The following is a 23,371-nucleotide window of genomic DNA, read 5'->3' on the forward strand; positions in this document are numbered from 1 at the left end:
TCATGATACCCTGGGCTGGATTGAGCTTGGGACACCAACCCAGACAGCTCCTGCCAAGTGAGTATTCTTTTGGTGCCATTTATATCCCTTCTTGCCAGAAGATTTTGGTCAGGGCAATGTTAGGTTTACTCCAACAGCTAACTTTGAATCCCAAGGAACACTCCTAGAAGGCCTATGGGCTTTATACCCCAAGAAAAAAGATAGTTATTGCTAGATTGTATGCTCAAGGAAGGCCCTGTCTACCCAGATACAGGATACTTACTTATTTTTGCAATCTATGGGAGGCAACTTAAGTGATTCTTCCCAAAATAAAAAGTGAGCTTCAAGGAGACTTTTGTCTCTCTTTGAACTGAGAAGCAACTCAAGAGATTCTTTAGCTAAAATACTCTAATCCATAACTCTTGGGGATTCTAATCTCTGCTTGAACAGCTACCCCTTTACTTACTGATTGATCTGCTATTCCTGTGATTTTTAAAAATAGTAATAGTCTGTCTTCCCCATTATGCTGTAAGCTCCAAGAGGGTAGGAACTATTTTTGCCTTCTACATTGCTGTATCTTCAGTGCCTCCCAAAGTGCCTTGCACATAGTTAATATCCCATGCATATTTGATTAGTGAATGAATTTCAAGTATTCCAAAGTGGAATTTTAATAGTAACTATTACTTCTAAGAATTCAGAAGATATTCAGAAAAGTAAAGCCATGTTAACCATATTCCCTTTTATGAAACTAATTCAGAATCAACAAATAGAACGAAAAGCAAAGAAAAGAAATCCATGAAACTAGGAATGGCTCAGTTCCTAGCTACAGACTAGAAACTAAGAGTATAATAAAATATGGATAAAATCAAAAGAGGATGCTAAAATCTGTTATACACTTCAGTACAGATTTCACTGAAAGTGGGGGCCATGAGTGCCCTGTCATGTAAGGTTTTAGAGTTAGGACAGGCCATGGGAAAACCTGGAAAATCCACAAGGAATCCAGGACAATATCTCAAAATGGAGAGAGAGAAAAAGAGAGAGGAGAGAAAGACAAGAGGACAGTATCTTTTAATTTCTAATCTACAGCGAAGTGGAGAGGAAGAAAAGAAATGACAGTGAGTTATGCAGCAGTTAACTGAATCAAATGAACAGAAATGAATAACTAATAAGTTAGCAAACCAAAACTGGTTAAACTGCTTGACTCTAAGCATACAGAATGAAGTACGTTTCAGATTAAGAATTATTTTAGAAAACAGAAATTCAAGAAAAATACATCTGCATTCACTTAAAGAAATTAAGGGGAACATATAATTTTTAAAAATTGGAATTAAGGAAAGCAAAGCAATCCCTTCCTGGTGGTCAGTCATAGGATGTGAGGCTTCATAGCTGGTGGCAGCCATGTTCTGTGCCTTGTAGGAGAAGTTGGTCCATCTGTGATAGTGACAGCCAAGCCAACACATTGAAGCAGAAATAAGCAACAAGAGAAAAATAGCCTTAGTTGAGATAAGCAGTCCTGGTGGTGTCCAAGTCTGTGGTTCCAGTTATCCCTGAGGCCCAGTTACACTTTCGTACATTTCCTAGAGTTATATGAGGTACTACATTGTCTTTCTATTAAATTCTTTTTATCTAAACTATTTCAAGTTAGGCTTATGCCATAGACTTTAAACTAAGAATTCTGTATGATATGTAGATAATACAGGCAGAGAAGATCCAACATATGTGTTATTGGTGTGCCTGATATAAAGAGTAGAAGAAATGGACAACAATTTCAGATATATAATGGGGAAAATACCTTCAGAGATTAAAGGAATTAGTAATCTGCAGATTCAAAGAGCACAGAGTTCTAAAAAAACTGAAACAAGATTATCAATATCAAGCAAGTATATCAATATAAAGTAAGATTATCAATATCAAGTAAGTAAAGTTAGTTGTGCTTCAAGATTAAAGAAAAAGAATCCCCAAGCATCCAGACAGAAAAAGCAAGTCACCAAAAGGGGGAGAATGAGACTAGCTTCTGACATCATGGTAATAGCCAAAGTAGGAGGCAGTTGAATAGTGTCCCTAGAATTTTGGTGGAATGTGTGTAGGCAGGGAATAGTGTGACCCACAGATTTAATACCTGCTCAAGCTCTTACTTATGGATAAAGATAACAACCAATATTCTCAAACGTTCAAGGAACCTAGTCCCTGAAAAATTGCCTCATGAGTAAAATTAATCATCTAAGTGATAAATAAAAAGAACTTGGGAATGAAGAAGCAGAAGTAGGAAAGGATTGACAGGGCATATGAAATCTATTTAAACATAGACTAAGTAAGGTCTGGATAACTGCATACTATGAAAACAGAAGAGAATGTAAAGGCTCTAAAATTAATATTGAATAAAGGGTTTATATAACAGATATAAAGAGGGGAAGGTAGAATTGGTAGAGGGTTGTAAAAGGGTATGAGCTCCCATTTATCTTCGTGGAGAGAGAGTCAGTAGATATAGCCTGTAGTTGATGAATTTGCTAGTCTGAGTTGAAATCTTGGCACTGCCACATACCAGATATGCATTCTCAAATGAGTTTAAATCTCATAAGTAGTTATAGAATCCTCATCTGTATCTTGGAGGTAATGATACTACTCACCTACTAGGGTTGTTGTGAAGATAAATACAATAATGTATGTGAGGTACTTAGAGCAGTGCCTGGCCTGAAGTACACATTCAGTAAAAATTACCAATTATTTATTATTATTTTAAGGCAAAAACATGGGTAGATAATTTTTTAATCTTGGGGCACAGAAGCCCTTTCTGTGCATAACTCTCAGCCTAGTGACCATAAAAGAAAAGATTAATCATTTGACTTCATAAAAACTAAAAGCTTTTGCATGACAAAATCATCATGATAAGAATCAATGAACAAATACCCAAGTGGGGGAGAATAATTGCAATGTATTTGACAGAATAAGGATTGATATCATTAATATTTAGGGATCACTGATAAGTCAACAAGAAAAAGATGAGAAAAAAATCAATATGAACAGATATTTTTCAGAAAAAATAAAAATTTGAAAAATACTTAGCTTTGTTTATAATTGAGGTAGAAATTAAAATAAGATGCTATTTTTCATTTATCAAATTGACAAAGATGAAAAAGTTAAAAAACATCTAATGATGGCATGTGGTAAAATGTACTCTCATATCCTTTCCTGAGGGCAATCTGACATCAAAATAATAAATTCTCACACATTTATCTCTGCAGTGCTACTGCTAAGAGTATATTCTACAAATATATTCATCTTAGTGTACAAAGATATATGTAAAAGGTTATTGCATATAGCATCATTTATAATAGAAATAATTTGGAAGCAACTCACTTGACTATTGATATGGGCTTGTTAAATAATTTAGAATGCTTATATATTGGAATATTATATAGCCATTAAAACAAAAGATGTATAAATATATATATTGATAATGAAAAAATGGTTAGGCTATAATATTTAGAAAAAGAGTAAGTTACTGAGAATAGGTATAGTATGGGCTTATTTACAACAATATACGATTTATACTTATGCTGTATATGTGCAAAGAAAATTTCTAGAATGTTACACAGAACCATTGAAAATGAGTATCTCTGAGATAGCTCTGGACTCTCTCAATTTTTATTATAGCAATTATTTTCTAATTTTATAGTAATTAAAAACAAACAAACATAATCTTTTAAAAAAGTGAATATGTTTTTGAAAATGGAATTTAATATTCTGGGCATAAAATTATGGGGCAGAATAGTAAAACAAAACAAGTGGGTTCAACTAATGTTTGTTCAACAAAGATTTAGGAAGCTCCTACTTTGCATGAAGTACTAAACTGAGAGTTTAGCCTGTGGAACAGGTAATACTTGATAAATGCTAAAAATAGAGGTTCAGACATTTCTGCTAAAGGTTAAATGTTCTTTATTAAAACCAGATGAAATGAAGTCTGTTGGTGAACACTGTTTTTGCTACATGATTGTTATGCCACCAACCTAGAAACTAGCACCAGACGCAGGAAAAAATGCTAAGATTTGTGAATTTGGCTACGCCATTTTGTTGGCTTTGTGCTTTGGTTGTCATAGTATAGCTGCTGAAGGTGTTAGGGATATGTGAGATAATGCTCACTATGACAGGAGAAGATCCTGTATTCCTGAGCAAAAATTAGATTTGATCAAATGCCATATTTACCAGTGCTATTTATGTTTTGTTGCTTTAAAGGCAGTGATTTTATGAAGAAGATTGTAGTTTCATGGAGGCATGCAGACCCCTACATTTTCTAGGGTTTGGCCATGTGAATTATACCAATCTACTTAGGAATTGTGGCTGTTTTCTATTAGAGAGTCTGTGATTCTTCAAAATCTTGTGATTTCATTGAGCTCAAGACATTTGAGGAATGGGAAATAACTGCAGTATCCAGTTGGCATTAGCTGTTTGAATTTGAATACCCATACAGTTAGTTGTGCTATTAATACTTGTTTTAAAAACATGAATTTATTGCGATGCCATTGATATATTAGGAAGCAATTTGAGCATAAATGAATTTCATGTTTGTGTTATCCATGATTTTGTCAGCAAGAAACACCAGTGTGAACACAGAATACTGCACACAGTTGTACTGAACCCAGCAGGAACACACAAAATGGACACATGTACATACCTGGAATATCTACCAGCTACCTCAGTTCGCCGCAAGTTATGAGCTACACCCCCCCGCATCTGTGTTATACCTTTCCTTCTGATTTCAAATCACCTTCTTTCAAGCACTCATGATTAATTAAAAAGCTACAGGCTTTTAAATGCCTATATCTATAAGTACATTTCAGGGTTTTTTTCAAGGTGAGGTGCCATATTTATGTTTCCTAACCATTTAGCATGTATAAAAATGCCATGGTTTTTTATTAGGTTTCTAGTGTGTGTGTGTGTGTGTGTGTGTGTGTGTGTGTATGTATGTGTGTGTGTGTGTATCACTGACAAAGGTTTGAGGTTTTGTGTCCCTAACTACATTTCCCCCGTAAGTCCTTGTTTGTGCAATTTTTGCATAATATAGTGATTTTTAGGAACTGAGGTATTTCCTTATAGTAAAACTGACTATATCTCTTTGAACAAATTTATGCTGGTCTTTTTTCCTTTTCATTTTAAGTTTCTGTAGTGCATCTGATTTGTAATAGTTGAATGAACACCCCGCCCCCCAGACAAATGAATAATGGAAATCTTATTTTTCCTTTTGTTGCAGGTGACCCATTGTACCAAGTTAAACCAACTTCTCTAGTTCCTTGTTGGCAGTTGGTTAGGCCTTCATGTGTCCTAGTGCATTGGGTGATTTTTCTAAGTTAAATTTTTGTGAAGGGCTGCATCTTGAGATAAGGTCCCAAATGCCTTATGTTGAACTCCTTTGGACTTCTCTAGACTTCTGTGACTTAAGGTTCATTACATTGCTAATCGTCTATGTTTATTATTATATGAAGGAAGCCTTGCACCAAGTTTGTAGCATGAAGTAAGCACATAGGTATAAACAGCATGTGATTGAAAACAAAGTATTATTTGGAAGCGAATTACCTGTTTTAAAAAAAGCTTAGTCATCTTTTTTGAGGATTTTTGTCTACTCCAGTGATGATTTAGGTTAAAGTAAATCTTTCATTGAATGCTGAAGTTCCTTTTTGAGGTTCTAACATGATATGCAGGAATAAAGGAGTTATAAATCTATAATGGCCTTCTTTACATCTGACTTAAAATGCTTTCTTGTGCCTAGATTCTGTTCCTTATTCTAGTTTACTCAGTAATTGTACTCGGAATTATTTGTGTAAAAATATGAGACACAGGAATGTATATTTTGACTTGAATATTTGCTTTAAGGTTTTCCTTGTGTAAGGACAGATTTTTATTCTGATTTTGGCACACAGGAATTCAACTTTAAGTTGAAACTTAAGACTTCCTGACTCCCTCTCTCCCTCTTTCTTTTCTCCTTTCCTTTCCTTCTCCTTCTCCTCTCCTTTCTTTTCTCTTCTTTTTTCTGGACAAGGTCCCCCTCTATTGCCTAGGGTGGAGTACAGTGGTGCAATCATGACTGACTGCAGTCTTGACCTCCCAGGCTCAAGTGATCCTCCTACCTCAGCCTCCCAAGTAGCTGGAACCACAGGCATGCACCATGATGGCCAGCTAATTTTTCGATTTTTTTGTAGAGATGAGGTCTCATTATATTGCCCAGGCTGGTCTTGAACTCCTTGGCTCAAGTGATCATCCTGCTTTGGCCTCCCAAAGAATTGGGATTACAGGCATGAACCACCATGCCTGGTTTAAAATTCCTTTAATTTTCTCTTTGAAAGAAAGTATCTTAGTCAATAGTACATGCATCTAGCAAAGAGAGGCATTACTATGGCGACCCTAAAATCAGTTCTTCACTTCTTCATTCATTCATTCTTGATAGAACAAATATTTGTTAGTTGCCTAAAATGTGTTATATCATTTTAGGTGCCAGAGAATATAATGATTAGCAAAAATACAGTCTTTCCTCTCACAATCTAGTGGGGGAAATGGACTTTAATTAATGACCAAAATATATACTTACAAATTGTGATAAGTGCTGTGAAGAAAGTGTGTAAGCTCCTTTGAAAGAGAAAAACAAGGGGACCCAATTTGGATAAGTGATTTAAAAGTCACTTTCTGAAGGAGTGACATTTAAACTGAAGTCTACAGGATAAGGAGTTTACTGGAAGGGAAAGGGGGTGGAAGGATTTCCAGGCAGAGGCAAGAGGTTTTGTGATATCATTTTATAGTACTTATGACCTTTTTAGATGCTTATATAATTAGGTACTAGTCTATGAGCAAGACAGTTTATAGAGCTATGTTACTGAAAAGATGCATATAAATTACATTTTTATAAATGAATTCCTGAATTCCTGCAGGCTTACATTATACTCACTGTGCTATATCATCTGCATTTGATTGATGTTCAGTTACTTCAATTACTGCTAGATTGATCTTTCTAAAGCACAACTTTGATGATGCTTTTTTCTGCTCAGGAATCTTTACCAGCTCCCCAATTACCCAATAAAATCCAGACTTCTTAGCCTCATGGTCAGGCCCTCCCCAACTGACCCTAGTCTCAATATTCTACTTCAACTTTACTCCTCTCTCTGAAGTACTCTGTGTTAGCCAACATAACTTCTAGATGATCATGGTGCTTTCTTCTTTGCCCACCTTTACTTGCATTGTTTCTCTGTCCTTACAATCTGTTTACCTTCTTCTTAGACTTCCCAAATCCCGTGTGTATATTCAGGCCCATTTCAGATGTTAACATTTGATCTCGGTGTCTTCTCTGATCACCTTGGCTAAAATCACTTCTTTTTCTTCTGACTTCTTATGGCATTTTAATTTTTACTGTTCTTTAGGTACTTTTCCCTTCTTGCTTTTTAAAAATTTATTCTTTTTAATTGACATCATAATTCTATACATTTATGGGGTAGAATGTTTTGAATGTGATGTTTTGATACATGCACACAGCATGGAGTTATTAAATCAACCTAATTAACATATCTATCACCTCACTTATTTTTTGTGGCAAGATAATTAAAATTTACTTTCTTTATTAGTTTTATGTTTATTTTATTTTGAGATGGAGTCTTGCTCTGTCGCCCACACTGGAGTGCAATGGTGCAATCTCGGCTCACTGCAACCTCTGCCTCCCAGGTTCATTCTCCCACCTCAGCTTCCCGAGTAACTGGGATTCTGGCACTCACCACCACACCCAGCTAATTTTTGTGTTTTTAGTAGTAATGGGGGTTTCACCATGTTGCCCAGGCTGTTCTTGAACTCCTGAACTCAGGCAGCCCACTCACCTTGGCCTCCCAAAGTGCTAGGATTACAGGCATCAGCCACAGCGCTCAGCCACTTTCTTAATTACTTTATTTTTTTAGACAGAGTCTTGCTGTTGTTGCCCAGGCTGGAGTGCAGTGGCATGATTTCTGCTTACTGCAACCTCTGCCTCCTGGGTTCCAGCAATCCTCTTGCCTCAGTCTCCTGAGTAGCTGAGATTACAGATGCCTGCCACCATACCCAGCTAATTTTTGTATCTTTAGTGGAGATAGGGTTTTGCCATGTTGGCCAGGCTGGTCTCGAACTCCTGACCTCAGGTGATCCATCTGCCTTGGCCTCCCAAAGTGCTGGGGTTACAGGCGTGAGCCACTGTGCTTGGCCTCTTAATTATTTTTAAATGTGCAATACATTATTATTGACTGTAGTCACCCTGTTGTGCAGTAGAACTCAAAGCATTCCTCTTGTCTACCCTTTAACCAAGCAGCTCTCCATTCCTTCCTTCCTGTTCCTCCCAGCCTCTGGTAATCGTCACTCTAGTCTCTACTTCTATAAGTCTGACTTTTTAAGATTCTACATACTAGTAAGATTGTGTGGTATTTGTCTTTTTTTCTTCAAATGAGGGAGATAAACAAGGCTGCCCAGCTCTCAGCAGTCCCAATGATGATTTTCAAGGGCTGTCTTGGCCTCCAGCCCTGGCTGAAGAGAAGAATGATTCCATATGTCCCTGTGGGAGAGAGGTCCTCTGTCTTTCTGTGTCTCAGTCATTTTGCTTAACATAATGTCCCCTAGACTTATCTACATTGTTGCAAATGACAGGACTTCCTTCTAAAAAAGGCGTAATAGTATTCCATTGTGTATGTATAACACGTTTTTTATCCATTCATCTGTTGATGGGCACCAAGGTTGTTTCTACATCTTGGCTGTTGTGAGGAATGTTGCAGTGAACATGGGCATGCAGATCTCCTTCTGACATGTTGATTTTGGTTCCTCTGGATGTGTACCCAGGAGTGGGATTGCTGATGCTGAATCATATAGTAGTGATACTTTTAGGTTTTTTGAGGAACCTCCATACTGTTTTTTGTAATAGCTGTACTAATTTACATCCCCACCAACAGTATACAAGTGTTCCCTTTCTTTGCATCCTCATTAACACTTATCTTTCATCTTTTTGATAACAGCCGTTCTAACAGGTGTGAGGTGACATCTCATAGTGATTTTAATTTTCATTTCTCTGATGACTAGTGATGTTGAACATTGTTTTCATGAACTGGTTGGCTATTTTTATGTCTTTGTAGAAATGTCCGTTCAGGTCATTCACTCCTTTTTTTTTTTTTTGAGATGGAGTCTTGCTCTGTTGCCGAGGCTGGAGTGCAGTGGTGTGATTTCAGCTCACAACCTCTGCCTTCCGGGTTCAAGCTTCTCCTGCCTCAGCCTCCCGAAGAGGTGGGACTACAGGTGCATGCCACTATGCCCAGCTAATATTTTGTATTTTTCATAGATGAGTAGTAGAGATTAGAGACGGGGTTTCACCATGTTAGCCAGCATGGTCTCGATCTCCTGACCTTGTGATCTGCCCGCGTCAGCCTCCCAAACTGTTGGGATTACAGCCATGAGCCACTACACCTGGCCAATTCACTCATTTTTTGATCAGGTTATTTGTTTTCTTGCTATTGAGTTGTTTGAGTTCCTTACATATTTTGGATATTAATCCCTTATCAGATAAATGGTTTGTAAATGCTTTCTCCTACTCTGTGAGTTGTCCCTTCACTTTGTTAAACTGTTTCTGTTGCTCTGCAGAAGTTTTTCAGGGGATGCTATCCCACTTGCTTGTTTTTGCTTTTGTTGCCTGTGCCTCTGGGATCATATCCAGAAAATCATTGCCCAATCTAATGTCATGGAGCTTACCCCTGTGTTTTCTTCTAGTAGTTTTATAATTTCAGATCTTATATTTAAGTCTTTAATCTATTTGGAGTTGATTTTTATATATGGTCTGAGATAAAGATCCAATTTAATTCTTCTGCTTGTGGAGATTCAGTTTTTCTAGCACCATTTATTAAAAAGGTTGTCTATTTGCCATTGGGTGTTCTTGGCACCTTTGTCAAAAAATAATCAGTTGAATGTGTGGGTTTCTGGGATTTCTATCCTGTTCCATTGGTCAATGTGTCTATCTTTATGCCAGTACCATGCTGTTTTGATTATGATAGCCTTAAAATATCCAGTCATACAGCATATAACAGCATTTTGGTCAATGATGGATCACATATACAGTGGTGGTCCCGTATGATTATAATGGGGTTAAAGAATTCCTATTGCCTAGTGACATTGTAGGTGTTGTAATATTGTAAGGCAACACATTACTTAGGTGTTTGTGGTGGTGCTATTGTAAACAAACCTACTGTACGTCCAGTTGTATAAAAGTGTAGAACATATACTTACGTAAAGTACATACTAGGTAATGAAAATAAGCAATCATGTTATTGGTTTACATATTTACTAGTTTATATGTATAGTTTGTTTGCTTGTTTTTGAGATAGAGTCTCCCTCTGTTGCCCAGGCTTCATCATAGCTTACTCTGCAGCCTTGAACTCCTGGATTCAAGCGATCCTCCTGCTTCAGCCTCCTGAGTGGCTGGGACTACTGATGTGTGCCACAACCTGGCTAATTTTAATTTTTTTGTGTGTGCGTGTATGTGTGTGTGGAGACAAGTTCTCACTGTATGGGCCAGGAAGCTCTTGAACTCCTGGGCTCAGGTGATCCTCCTGCCTTGGCCTCCCAAAGTGTTGGGATTATAGACATGATCCATCACCCAGCCTATATTATACGCTTTGTTATTTTAGAGTCTACTCCTTTCACTTATTAAAAACAAGTTGGCTGGGCATGGTGGCTCACGCCTGTAATCCCAGCACTTTGGGAGGCCAAGGCAGAGGGATCACAAGGTCAGGAGTTTGAGACCAGCCTGGCCAACATGGTGAAACCCTGTCTCTACTGAAGATATAAAAAATTAGCCAGGTATGGTGGTGTGTGCCTGTAATCCCAGCTACTCAGTAGGCTGAGGCAGGAGAATTGCTTGAACTTGAGAGGTGGAGGTTGCAGTGAGCCGAGATCACGCCATTGCACTCCAGCCTGGGCGACAGGGTGAGACTCCATCTCAACAACAGTTAAAAAAAAAAAAAGAAGTTAACTGTTAAGCAACCTCAGACAGGTCCTTCAGGAGGTATCTGAAGGAAGGCATTTTTATCACAGGAGATGACAGCTCCATGCTTGTTATTGCCTCTGAAGACTTTCCAGAGGAACGAAATTTGGAGGAGGAGGACAGTGATACTGATGATCCTTATCCTGTGTAGACCTAGACTAATGTGTGTGTATATGTATTAGTTTTTAACAAGAGAGTTTAAAAAGTGAAAAAATAGATAAATGAATAAAAGAGCTGAAAAACAGAAAAATACTTATAGAATAAGGTATAAAGATAGAAAATATTCTTGTACAGCTGAACATGTGTTTGCATTTTAAGCTATGTGTTATTAAAAAGAAGCAAAAAGTTAAAAAAATGTAAAAAGTTTATAAAGTAGAAAAGTTATAGCAAGCAAGGTGATGCCAGCAAAATGACAAAATAGAGATCCTCTGGCATCACTCTCCTTACAAAAATACAACTAGAAACGATTTAAAAATAAGAATACCACCCTGAATATACCAGAACTTGGAGGAGATGCTGAGAAACCCCATAGACTCACAGAATCAAGATAAGCAATGACTGGTAAGAGAAGAGGTCATTTCAGTCTGTGCCACTTCCTTCCCCAAGCTGGCATAATGCCACTCACAGAGAATTTTTCTAGACCTATGGCTTATGAGGTGATAGGAGGGAATAGGAGGTGGACATTCACTCTCTCCACTGGTCTGGAATCTTTGTGAGAAGCCTACTCCAGATCCATTCCATAGGAACCATTGGAAATGCCAGGAGGATATACCTTCTGGGGTGGATTGGGGGTAGACAGGGGCACTGATCACAGTGACTGGTGTGGGCTCTTTAGCTCTCCAATCAGCAGGGACACCCTGTTGAAAAGACTGGCCAGTGCCATAGTGCTGCAAGGGGCACAATTCATGGAAAGGCTGGAATACCTAGCTGCATTTCCCACAAAGCCTAGGCATTTGAATAAAGCCTTCCCCTGACCTAGAAATAACTAAAAGGCTGGGGTTAGGTTCTTGTGCCCATTTAAGTTTTCCCTAGACTAGGAAACAATAACAGGGCAGCAATATAGTTCTGGGGCAAAGTTTTAGTTCTGATGCTCACTACAGGTTCTTCCCAGAATGGGAAACAGTGACAAGCCCGCATTTAAGTTCTGATATGAAGAAGTAAATGTCTAACACCACTAAAGGACACCTGCAAAAACTAGAAGAGGTGGCTTTCTCCTTCAATGTGCAGGCATCAACATAAAGACACAAGGATTGTGAAAACTCAGGGAAATATGATAACACCAAAAGATACTAACAGAGCTCTAGCAATGGACCCAGAAGCATTGAAGATCTATGAAATGTCTGATGAAGAATTCAAAATAAGGGCAGGCATGGTGGCTCATGCCTGCAATCCCAGCATTTTGGGAGGCTGAGGTGGGCAGATCACTTGAGGTCAGGAGTTTGAGACCAGCTTGGCCAACATGGTGAAACCCTGTTTCTACTAAAAGTACAAAAATTAGCCAGGTGTGATGGTGGGCACATGTAGTCCCAGCTACTTGGGAGGCTGAGGCAGGAGAGTTACTTGAACCCAGGAAGTGGAGGTTTGAACCCAGGAAGCAGAGGTTGCAGTGAGCTGAGATTGCACCACTGCACACCAGCCTGGGTGACAGAACAAGACTCTGCCTCAAAAAAAAAAAAGAAAAAAGAATAACCCACTTAAGTTCAGGGAGTCTTTTTGCCTGCTGCCATCCATGTAAAATATGACTTGCTTTTCCTTGTCTTCTGCCATGATCGGGAGGGCTCCCCAGCCATGTAGAACTGAGTCCATTAAACCTCTTTTTCTTGCAGTCTCGGCTATGTGTTTATCAGCAGTGTGAACAGTGTGAATAGTGACTAACACTATAAATTGGTACCAGTAGATAGTGGTGCTGCTGTAGATACTCGAAAATGTGGAAGTGACTTTGGAACTGGGTAATAGGCAGGGTTTGCAACAGTTTGAAAGACTCAGAAGAAGATAGGAAAATGTGGGAAAGTTTGGAATTTCCTAGAGACTTGTTGAATGACTTTGCCCAAAATGCTGAAAGTGATATGGACAACAAAGTCCAGGCTGAGGTAGTCTCAGATGGAAATGAGGAACTTTTTGGGAACTGGAGCCAAGGTGACTCTTATGTTTTAGAAAAGAGACCAGTGGCATTTTTCTTTCACTTGCTTCAGAGATTTGTGAAACTTTAAACTTGAGAGAAATGATTTAGGGTATCAGGTGGAAAAAATTTCCAAGCAGCAAAGCACTTAGGTGACTTGGGTGCTGTTAAAGGCATTCAGTTGGAAGCAGAGCATTAAAGTTCAGAAAATTTGCAGGCTGACAATGCAATAGAAAAGAAAATCCCATTTTCTAAGGAGAAATTCAAGCTGGCTGCAGAAGTTTGCATAAATAATGAGAAGCTGAATGTTAATCCCCAAGACAATGGGGAAAATATCTCCAGGACATGTCAGAGGTCTTCATGGCAGCCCCTCCCATCATAGGCCTAGAGGCCTTGGAGGAAAAATTGGCTTCATGGGCCAGGCCCAGAGTCCCTGTGCTGTGTGCAGCCTAGGGACTTGGTGCCTTGTGTCCTAGCCGCCCCAGCCATGGCTGAAAGGGGTCAACGTGGAGCTCAGACCATGGCTTCAGAGGGTGCACATCATCTCAAGCCTTGGCAGCTTCCACATGGTGTTGAGCCTGCAAGTGCACAGAAGTGAAGCACTGCGGTTTGTGAATCTTTGCATAGATGCCAGAGGATGTTTGAAAATGCCTGGATGCCCAGGCAGAAGTTTGCTGTAGGGGTGGGGGTCCTCATGGAGAACCTCTGCTAGGGCAGTACAAAAGGGAAATGTGGGGTCAGAACCCCCACACAGAGTTCCTACTGGGGCACTGCCTAGTGAAGCTATGAGAAGAGGACCACCATCCTCCAGAACCCAGAATGGTAGATGCACTGTCAAGTTGCACTGTGCATCTGGAAAGGCTGCAGACACTCAATGCCAGCCTATGAAAGCAGCCAAGAGGGAGGCTGTACCTGGCAAATTCTCAGGGGTGGAGCTGCCCAAGACCATGGGAGCCCACCTTTTGTATCTGCATGACCTGGATGTGAGACTTGAAGTCAAAGGAGATCATTTTGGAGCTTTAAGATTTGATTGCCCTGCTGAATTTCAGACTTACATGGTACCTGTAGCCCCTTTGTTTTGGCCAATTTCTCCCATTTGGAATGGCTATATTTATTTAATGCCTGTTCCCCATCATACCTAGGAAGTAACTAACTTGCTTTTGATTTTACAGGCTCATAGGCAGAAGAGACTTACCTTGTCTCAAATGAAACTTTGGACTGTGGACTTTTGAGTTAATGCTGAAATGAGTTAAGGCTTTGGGGGACTGTTGGGAAGGCATAATTGGTTTTGAAATGTGAGGACATGAGACTTGGGAGGAGCCAGGGGTAGAATGATATGGTTTGTCTCTGTGTCCCCACCCAACTCTCACATTGAATTCTCATGTGTTATGGGAGGAACCCAGTGGGAGATGATTGGATTATGGGGGCAGGTCTTTCCCATGCTGTTCTCATGATAGTGAATAAGTCTCACAAGATCTGATGGTTTTATAAGGGGGAGTTTTCTCTATACAAGCTCTCTTTTAGCCTACTGCCATTCATGTAAGATGTGACTTGCTCCTCCTTGCCTTCCACCATGATTGTGAGGCCTCCGAGCCATGTGGAACTGTGAGTCCAATAAACCTCTTTCTTTTGTAAATTGCCCAGTCTTGTGTATGTTTTTATCAGCAGCATGAAAACAGATGAATACAGGGAGTCACAAGAAAATACAGATAGAATACCAAATGAAAATTTGAAAACAATCCAGGAACAAAATAAGAAATGTGACAAAGAAATAGATCCAATTTTAAAAATTATAACAAATCCTAGAAATAAAGAATACAATAATTGAACTGGAACACTCATTAGAAAGCTCCAACAGCAGACTGGATCAAACAGGAAAGACTTAGTGAGCTTGAAGAAAAAACATATGAAATTACCCAATCAGAAGAGCAAATAGAGAAAAGAATTAGAGAGAGAAGGCCTGTGAGAATTATGGGACTCTTGTGAGAATTATGGGGCACCTATAAATGAATTAACTTTCACATAATTAGAATTCCTGATGGAGATGAGAAAGAAGAGGGCCTAGAAAGCATAACTAAGGAAATAATGGCTGCAGACTTCTCAAATATGGAGAAAGATGCCAGCACTCAGGCACAGGAAGCTTAAAAATCAACAATCATGTTAAACCCAAAGAGGAATTACCCAAGTACATCATAATCAAATGAGCAAAAATCAAAGAGAAAGAATACTCAAAGCAGCAAGAGAAAAGAAATAGGTCATATTCATTGGAGACCCAATACAGCTTTCAATAGATTTTTTAGCTGAAATCCTGTAGGCTAGAAGACAGATGCTGTATTCAAAGTGCTGAAGGAAAAAATTGTCAACAAAGAAATAATACTGTACCTAGTAAAGCTATTCTTCAAACATGATGGAGAGATAAAGACTTTTCCAAACAAAAGTTGAGGGAATTTATCAACACCAGACCTGTCTTATAAGAAATGCTAGGAAAAAATTTTTGTAATCCACCCATCTGACAAAGGGCTAATATCCAGAATCTACAAAGAACTAAAACAGATTTACAAGAAAAAAATAAACAAATCCATTCAAAAGTGAGCAAAGGATATGAACAGACACTTTTCGAAAGAAGACATACATGAGGCCAACAAACATATGAGTAAATGCTCATCATCACTGGTCATTAGAGAAATGCAAATCAAAACCACACTGAGATACCATCTCACACCAGTTAGAATGGCGATCATTAAAAAATCTGGAGACAACAGATGCTGGAGAGGATGTGGAGAAATAGGAACACTTTTACACTGTTGGTGGGAGTGTAAATTAGTTCAACCATTGTGGAAGACAGTGTGGTGATTCCTCAAGGACTTAGAAATAGAAATTCCATTTGCCCCAGCAATCCCATTACTGGGTATATATCCAAAGGATTATAAATCATTCTATTATAAAGACACATGCACATGTATGTTCACTGTGGCACTGTTTGCAATAGTAAAAACCTGGAACCAACCCAAATGCCCATTGATGATAGATTGGACAAGGGAAATGTGGCACATATACACCATGGAATACTATACAGCCATAAAAAACGATGAGTTCGTGTCCTTTGTAGAGACATGGATGAACCTGGAAACCATCATTCTCAGCAAACTGACACAAGAACAGAAAATCAAATACTGCATGTTCTCACTCATAGGCAGGTGTTGAACAATGAGAACACATGGACACAGGGAGGAGAGCATCACACACTGGGTTTGTTGGGGGGGACTAGGGGAGGGACAGTGGTGGGTAGGGAGTTGGGGAGGGATAACATGGGGAGAAATGCCAGATATAGGTGATGGGGATGGAGGCAGCAAACCACATTGCTATGTATGTACCTATGCAACAATCCTGCATGTTCTTCACTTGTACCTCAGAACCTAAAGTGCAATAAAATATGTATTAAAAAAAATTCCTTGAGACAAATGAAATGGAAATACAACATACCAAAATCTATGGGATATAACAAAAGCAGTTCTAAGAGGGAAGTTTATAGCAATAAACACCTACATCATGAAGATAGAAAGATTTCATATAAGTGACACTAATGATGTACCTCAAAGAGCTAGAAAAACAAGAACAAACCAAACCCCAAGTTAGCAGAAGGAAAGAAATAATAAAGATCAGAGCAGAAATAAATGCACTTGAGACTAAAAAAAAAAACACAAAAGATCACTCTGAATCTAGGGCTATTTGAAATTATATATTCTGGCACCTTATTGTATATGATGTAAAATTTCAAACAAAAGTATTTCTGTAAGAAGAATTATTACTATCATCAAATAATATTTCTTCAAAATTATTACAATAATTGTTTCTTCATTAATTATATAAAACTTTTGCAGGAGATGCTAATATCCAGTCACTGAGAGCCATGATTTGTTCAGAGTGATATTTGTAATTATGGATATACAAAGTACAAAGTTAATATTTGACAGCTATTTGAAAGCATGTTATAGAAACAGTGACTTTTAAGTAAAGATAAGCTGATTTAAAAAATTTGAAATGAATTTAAAAATTTGAAAATGAATTTAAAAGTAGTTTTTTTTTTTTAAATATAAAATCAACCACCTTTGGCTGGACTAAGAAAAAAGAGAGAAGGCCGGGCACGGTGGCTCAAGCCTGTAATCCCAGCACTTTGGGAGGCCGAGGCGGGTGGATCACGAGGTCAAGAGATCGAGACCATCCCGGTCAACATGGTGAAACCCCGTCTCTACTAATACAAAAAATTAGCTGGGCACGGTGGTGCGTGCCTGTAATCCCAGCTACTCAGGAGGCTGAGGCAGGAGAATTGCCTGAACCCAGGAGGCGGAGGTTGCGGTGAGCCGAGATCGCGCCATTGCACTCCAGCCTGGGTATCAAGAGCGAAACTCTGTCTCAAAAAAAAAAAAAAAAAAGAGAGAAAACCCAAATAAAATCAGAGATGAAAACATTACAACTGATAACCACAGAAATGCAAAGGATCAGTAGAGAATCTCATGAACAACTTTATGCCAACAAATTGAAAAACAGAAGAAATGAATAAATTCCTATGTATATAACCTATCAAAATTGAACCAAGAAGAAATAGAAAACCTGAGCACACTAATAGTGAGTTTTGAGATTGAAGCAGCAATCAAAAGTTTCCCAACAAAGCTCAGGACCCAGTGTCTTCACCACTGAATTCTAACAAACAAGTAAAGAAAAGCTAATACCCTTTCTATTCAAACTATTCCAGAAAATCAAGTAGGAGGGAATACTCCAAACTCATTCTACAAGGCTAGCATCACTCTCACACCAAAACCAGGCAAAGCCATAACAAAAAAGAGAAAGAAAAGAAAACCACAGGCCAATATCCCTGATGAACATAGATGCAGAAATCTTCAACAAAACACTAGCAAACCAAATTCAGCAACACACTGAAAAGATTCATTACACTCAAGTGTGATTTACACCAGGGATGCAAGGATGGTTCATCATATGTAAATTAATAAATGTGACACATCCAATTAACAGAATCAAGAACAAAGTCCATATGGTCATTTCAATAGATAATGAAAAAGTATTCAATAAAATTTAACATCCCTTCGTGATTAAAAACTCTGAACAAATTGAGTATACAAGGAACATACCTGAAATCAATAAAGACCATATATGACCAAATCACAGCTAATAATTTGTTTATTAGTTTTAACAGTTGGTGGAGTCTTTAGGTTTTCCTATGTATAAGATCATGCCATCTGTGAAAAAGGATAAATTGGCTTTCTCCTTTCCAATTTGGATGTCTTTTATACAAAATCAGCATACAAAAATCAGTAGTATCTTTATACACCAACAGTGAACAATCTGAAAAATTAAGAAAATGATCGCATTTACAACAGCTACAAAAATGTAAAACACCTAGGAATAAATTTGACCCAAAAAACCCACCTAGGAATAAATATAACCAAAGAAGTAAACTATTTCCGTAATGAAAATGATAAAATGAAAAGAAAGAAATCAAAGAGGACACAAACAAATGGAAAGATGTCCCATGATCATGTATTGGGAGAATTAATATTGTTGAAATGTTCATACTACCCAAAGTGATCTACAGATTCAATGCAATCCCTTTCAAAATACCAATGACATTCTTTACAGAAATAGAAAAAAATTCTAAAATTTATATGCACCCACAAAAGATTCTGAATAGCCAAAGGAATTATGAGCAAAAATAACACAGTTGAAAGTATCACACTTTTTGACTTCAAAATATATTACAAAGACATAGTAACCAAAATAGTTTGGTACTGGCATAAAAATGGACACATAAACCAATGGAACAGAATAGAGAACTCAGAAGTAAATCCATACATTTACAGCCAACTTATTTTCAACAAAGGCTCCAGCAACATACATTGTGTAAAGGACGGCCTCTTTAATACATGATACTGGGGAAATTGTATATCTATATGCAGAAGAATGAAACTAGATCCCAATTTCTCACCATGTACAAAAACAAAATAAATGCATTAAAGGTTTAAATGTAAGACCTGAAACTATGAAACTACTAGAGGAAAACATTGGGGAAATACTTGAGGACATTGGTCTGGGCAAAGATTTTTTTTGGATAAGACCCCAAAAGCACAGGCAATGAAAGCAAAAATAGAGAAATAGGATTACATCAAGTTTAAAAGCTTCTGCACAGCAAAGGAAGCAATTAACAGAATGAAGCAACAACCTACAGAATGTAAGAAAATATTTACAAACTCTCCATCCACAAGGAATTTATAATCAGAAGAGATAAGGAACTCAAACAATTCAATAGCAAAATTATGAATAATCTGATTTTAAAAACAAGTGAGTGATCTGAATAACATTTCTCAGAGGAAGACATACAGGGCTAGGCACAGTGGTTCATGCCTGTAATCCCAGCACTTTGTGAGGCCGAGGCTGGTGGTTCACCTGAGGTCAGGAGTTTGAGACCAGCCAGACCAAGATGGTGAAACCTCATATGTACTTAAAATAGAAAATTAGCCAGGCATGGTGGTGTGCACCTGTAATCCCAGCTACTAGGGAGGCTGAGGCAGGAGAATCACTTGAACCTGGGAGGCAGAGGTTGCAGTGAGCCGAGATTGCACCATTGCACTCCAGCCTGGGCAAGAAGAGTAAAACTGCATCTCAAAAGAAACAAACAAACAAAAAAAGAAGTTATACAAATGGCCAACCCTATATGAAAAAATTCTTATCACTAATCATAAGAGAAATGCAAATCAAAACCACAATATGATATTTTATCCCAGTTAAAGTGGCTATTGTCAAAAAGAGAAAAAAAGTAACAGATGCTAGTGAAGACTGGGAGAAAGGGAGAAGCAACTGCACTGTTGGTAGGAATTTAAATTAGTATAGCCATTATGGAAACAGTATGGAGGTTCCTCAGAAAACTAAAAATAGTCTACTGCACAATCCAGCAATCCGATTGCTGGATAGGTATCCAAAAGAAAAGAAATCAGTAATCAAAGAGATACCTGCATTTCCATGTTTATTGCAGCACTATTCACAATAGCCAAGATATGGAATCAACCCAAGTGCCCACCAGTGGATGAATGGATAAAGAAAATGTGGCATATATACATAGTGGAATATTATTCAGCCATAAATGACAATGAAATCCTGTCATTTGCAGCAACTTGGGTGGAACTGGAGCTCATTATCTTAAATAAGCCAGGCACAGAAAGACAAATATTGCATCGTTTCACTCATATGTGGTGGATAAGCAAGTTAATGGCATGGAAGGTAGAGAGTAGACTGATGGTTCCAAGGAGCTGAGAAGGGTAGGGTAGGAGGGATGAAGAAAGATTGGTTAGTGAGTACAAAAATATAGTTAGATAGAAGGAATAAGTTCTAGTGTTTGATAGCACAGTAGGGTGACTGTAGTTAACAGTAATTTATTTTATATTTCAAAATAGCTAGAAGACAAGATTTGGAATGTTCCCAACATAAAGAAATAATAAATATTTGAGGTATTGGATAGCCTAATTATCCTGATTTGATCATTGCACATTGTGTGAATGTATCAAACTCTCACAGGTACCTCATAAATACATCCAGTTACCATGTATCAATAAAAAGTTACAGTATCATGCCTATAATCCCAGCACTTTGGGAGGCCGAGGTGGGCAGATCACCTGAGGTAGGGAGTTCGAGACCAGTCTGACCAACATGGAGAAACCCCGTCTCTACTAAAAAATACAAAAAATTATCCAGGCCTGGTGGCACATGCCTGTAATCCCAGCTACTCGGGAGGCTGAGCGATCCAGGAGGCAGAGGTTGTGGTGAGCCGAGATCACGCCATTGCACTCCAGCCTGGGCAACAAGAGTGAAACTCTGTCTCAAGAAAAAAAAAAAAAAGTTACAGTAAGCTACAGTTAGTTTATTATTGAAGAAAGAAAAACATTTAAAAAATAAATTTAGTGCAGACTAAGTGTACAAGTGTTTGCAAAGTGTACAGTCGTATGCAATAATGACCTATGCCTTCACATTCACTCACCACTGACTCACTGTTGTACCCAAATTATCTTCCAGTCCTGCAAGCTGCATTTGTGATAAGCGCCCTATACAGGTGTATCATTTAAGAAATATTTTATCTGTGTTTTTACTGTACCTTTTCTATGTTTAGATACACAAATACCGTTGTGTTACAGTTGCCTACAGTATTTAATACAGTAAAATGCTGTACAGGTTTGTAGCCTAGGAACAAGAGGCTACACCACATAGCCTGCGTGTGTAGTAGGTTGTACCATTTAGGTTTGTGTAAGCACACTCTATGATGTTTGCAAAATGGTAAATTACCCAATGACACATTTCTCAAATGTATTCTCATTGTTTGGCAACACATGACTGTATTTTGAAATTAGGAGATGTGATACCTCTAGCTTTGTTCTTTTTTGCTCAAGATTGTGTTGGTCAGTCATCTCCTTTCTTGTTTTAAAGTTATTTCTAGGCTTGTCTTATCTTCCTAACTTGACTTGTATGTTTTAAGACCAAAGCATGTGAAGGATAAGTCTGCTTCTTTTACTGTGCCTAATACAGTCCCTTGTACATGGTAGGCTCTTAATAAAAATTTCTTAAATTTATTTATAAGTTAATTGTTGGTGGCTAGATTGCCCTGAAAAAGTAGTTAGTAATCTTTAAATAAATGCATCAGGGGACTGACATACATATAAATCCTTTGTAACATTAGTAATCTTAAATATGTATTTTCCCTCAAAGGGATACCACTGATTGGGATATTTATATTTTGTTTTGCCCAATTTAGTGACACTGATTCACAGAGATTATTTTAGATTCATAAATGGTGCTGTCTTTTCTATTTTTGTCTTCTTTTAAAGGTTTGCATGCTCATTTAACTGTAAAAAAGGATGAAAAGAACAGATCAACATCCTCACTGGTTGTTGATTCCCAGTAGGGAGAGATAGATTTGAAAGCATGTCTAGGTAATGTACTTATTTTGTTTGTTTCGGGTTTTCCAAATGCATGTGGCTTCAGATGAGGTTGGAATAATCCCATGAAGAATTTCCTTATTCATTGGTTCATTTGGACTTATACTCCTGGTAGACAACTTCCTATTTGTAAGTTTTTATTAAAAACCATTTTCCTTTGAGAAGTTGTGCCCTTCGCTTCTCTCTGAGTAAACATTTGAAAAGCTTTTGGATGGCTCTTCAATCTGTGACTGTAAGTAGGACCATGTCATGGTTTTAGTTGATGCAGTTTTTAGAATATTTTTTTTATTGGAATAACATTATCTCAGGGCAGTACCTAAATATAAGAGGGAGTGATATATTTCTCACAGAAACATTTGTCTCTAAGGACAACTAAAACAAAGCACAGTAGCAGAATAATGTGTAAACACTTAATGTTTGACTTAGTACTTGTAATTTATCTAACATTATTATTTTGGCTAGAAGCATTTAAAAAATAAGTCTCTTTTAGTTATATTGTTTTCACCCATGCACAAGTGGTAGGTTCTTTAAAGGGAAATAGTTTGGGAATTCCATCTCTTTATGATTAACTATTGTTCTTAAACTGGAGTAATATATGGTTCTATAGAAAACAGTGAGTATATGTGAATTAGCAGAGGCTCTTTTTTTTTTGAATATATGGTTCAGTTTCCTTATAAAATTATTATGTAGATAGTAAAACAGTTGAAAAATTTAAAAAGCTATAAAAAAATAAAATTTACTCATAATTTTCTTTTTTATTTTTAATTAATTAATTTTTTTTATTGTACTTTAGGTTCTGGGGTACATGTGCAGATCATGCAGGATTGTTGCAAAGGTACACACACGGCAAGACTGTTTGCTGCCTTCACCTCCCCATCACCTATATCTAGTATTTCTCCCCTCATTATCCCTCCCCACCCTCCCTACCCCTGCTGTCCCTCCCCTGTCCCCTCTCTACTGACCACGATGTGTGTTGCTCCCCTCCCTGTGTCCATGTGTTCTAATTGTTCAACACCCGCCTATGAGTGATAGCATAAGATGTTTGGTTTTCTGTTCTTGTGTCAGTTTGCTGAGAATGATGGTTTCCAGGTTCATCCGTGTCCCTATGAAGGACACAAACTCATCGTTTTTTATGGCTGCGTAGTATTCCATAGTGTATATGTGCCACATTTTCTTTATCCAGTCTATTGATGATGGACATTTGGGTTGGTTCCAAGTCTTTGCTATTGTAAACAGTGCTGCAAAGAACATACATGT

General features: G+C 37.9%; 1 protein-coding gene and 1 non-coding gene across 3 annotated transcripts in view; one reads left to right on the forward strand and one right to left on the reverse strand.

Annotated features, from left to right (window-relative positions):
- The window catches only part of STK33 (serine/threonine kinase 33), a 195,077-nt gene that overhangs the window by 32,647 nt on the left and 139,059 nt on the right, over positions 1-23,371 (forward strand). The window lies entirely within an intron of this gene.
- LOC135270332 (small Cajal body-specific RNA 20) lies at positions 8,416-8,546 on the reverse strand. Its single transcript, XR_010338492.1, has one exon. It is a non-coding gene; the product is annotated as a small Cajal body-specific RNA 20 (non-coding RNA).

Source organism: Aotus nancymaae, unplaced genomic scaffold, assembly GCF_030222135.1.
Source record: "Aotus nancymaae isolate 86718 unplaced genomic scaffold, 86718_ANA_hifiasm-v0.15.2.pri h1tg000059l, whole genome shotgun sequence".
Taxonomy (NCBI): domain Eukaryota; kingdom Metazoa; phylum Chordata; class Mammalia; order Primates; family Aotidae; genus Aotus; species Aotus nancymaae.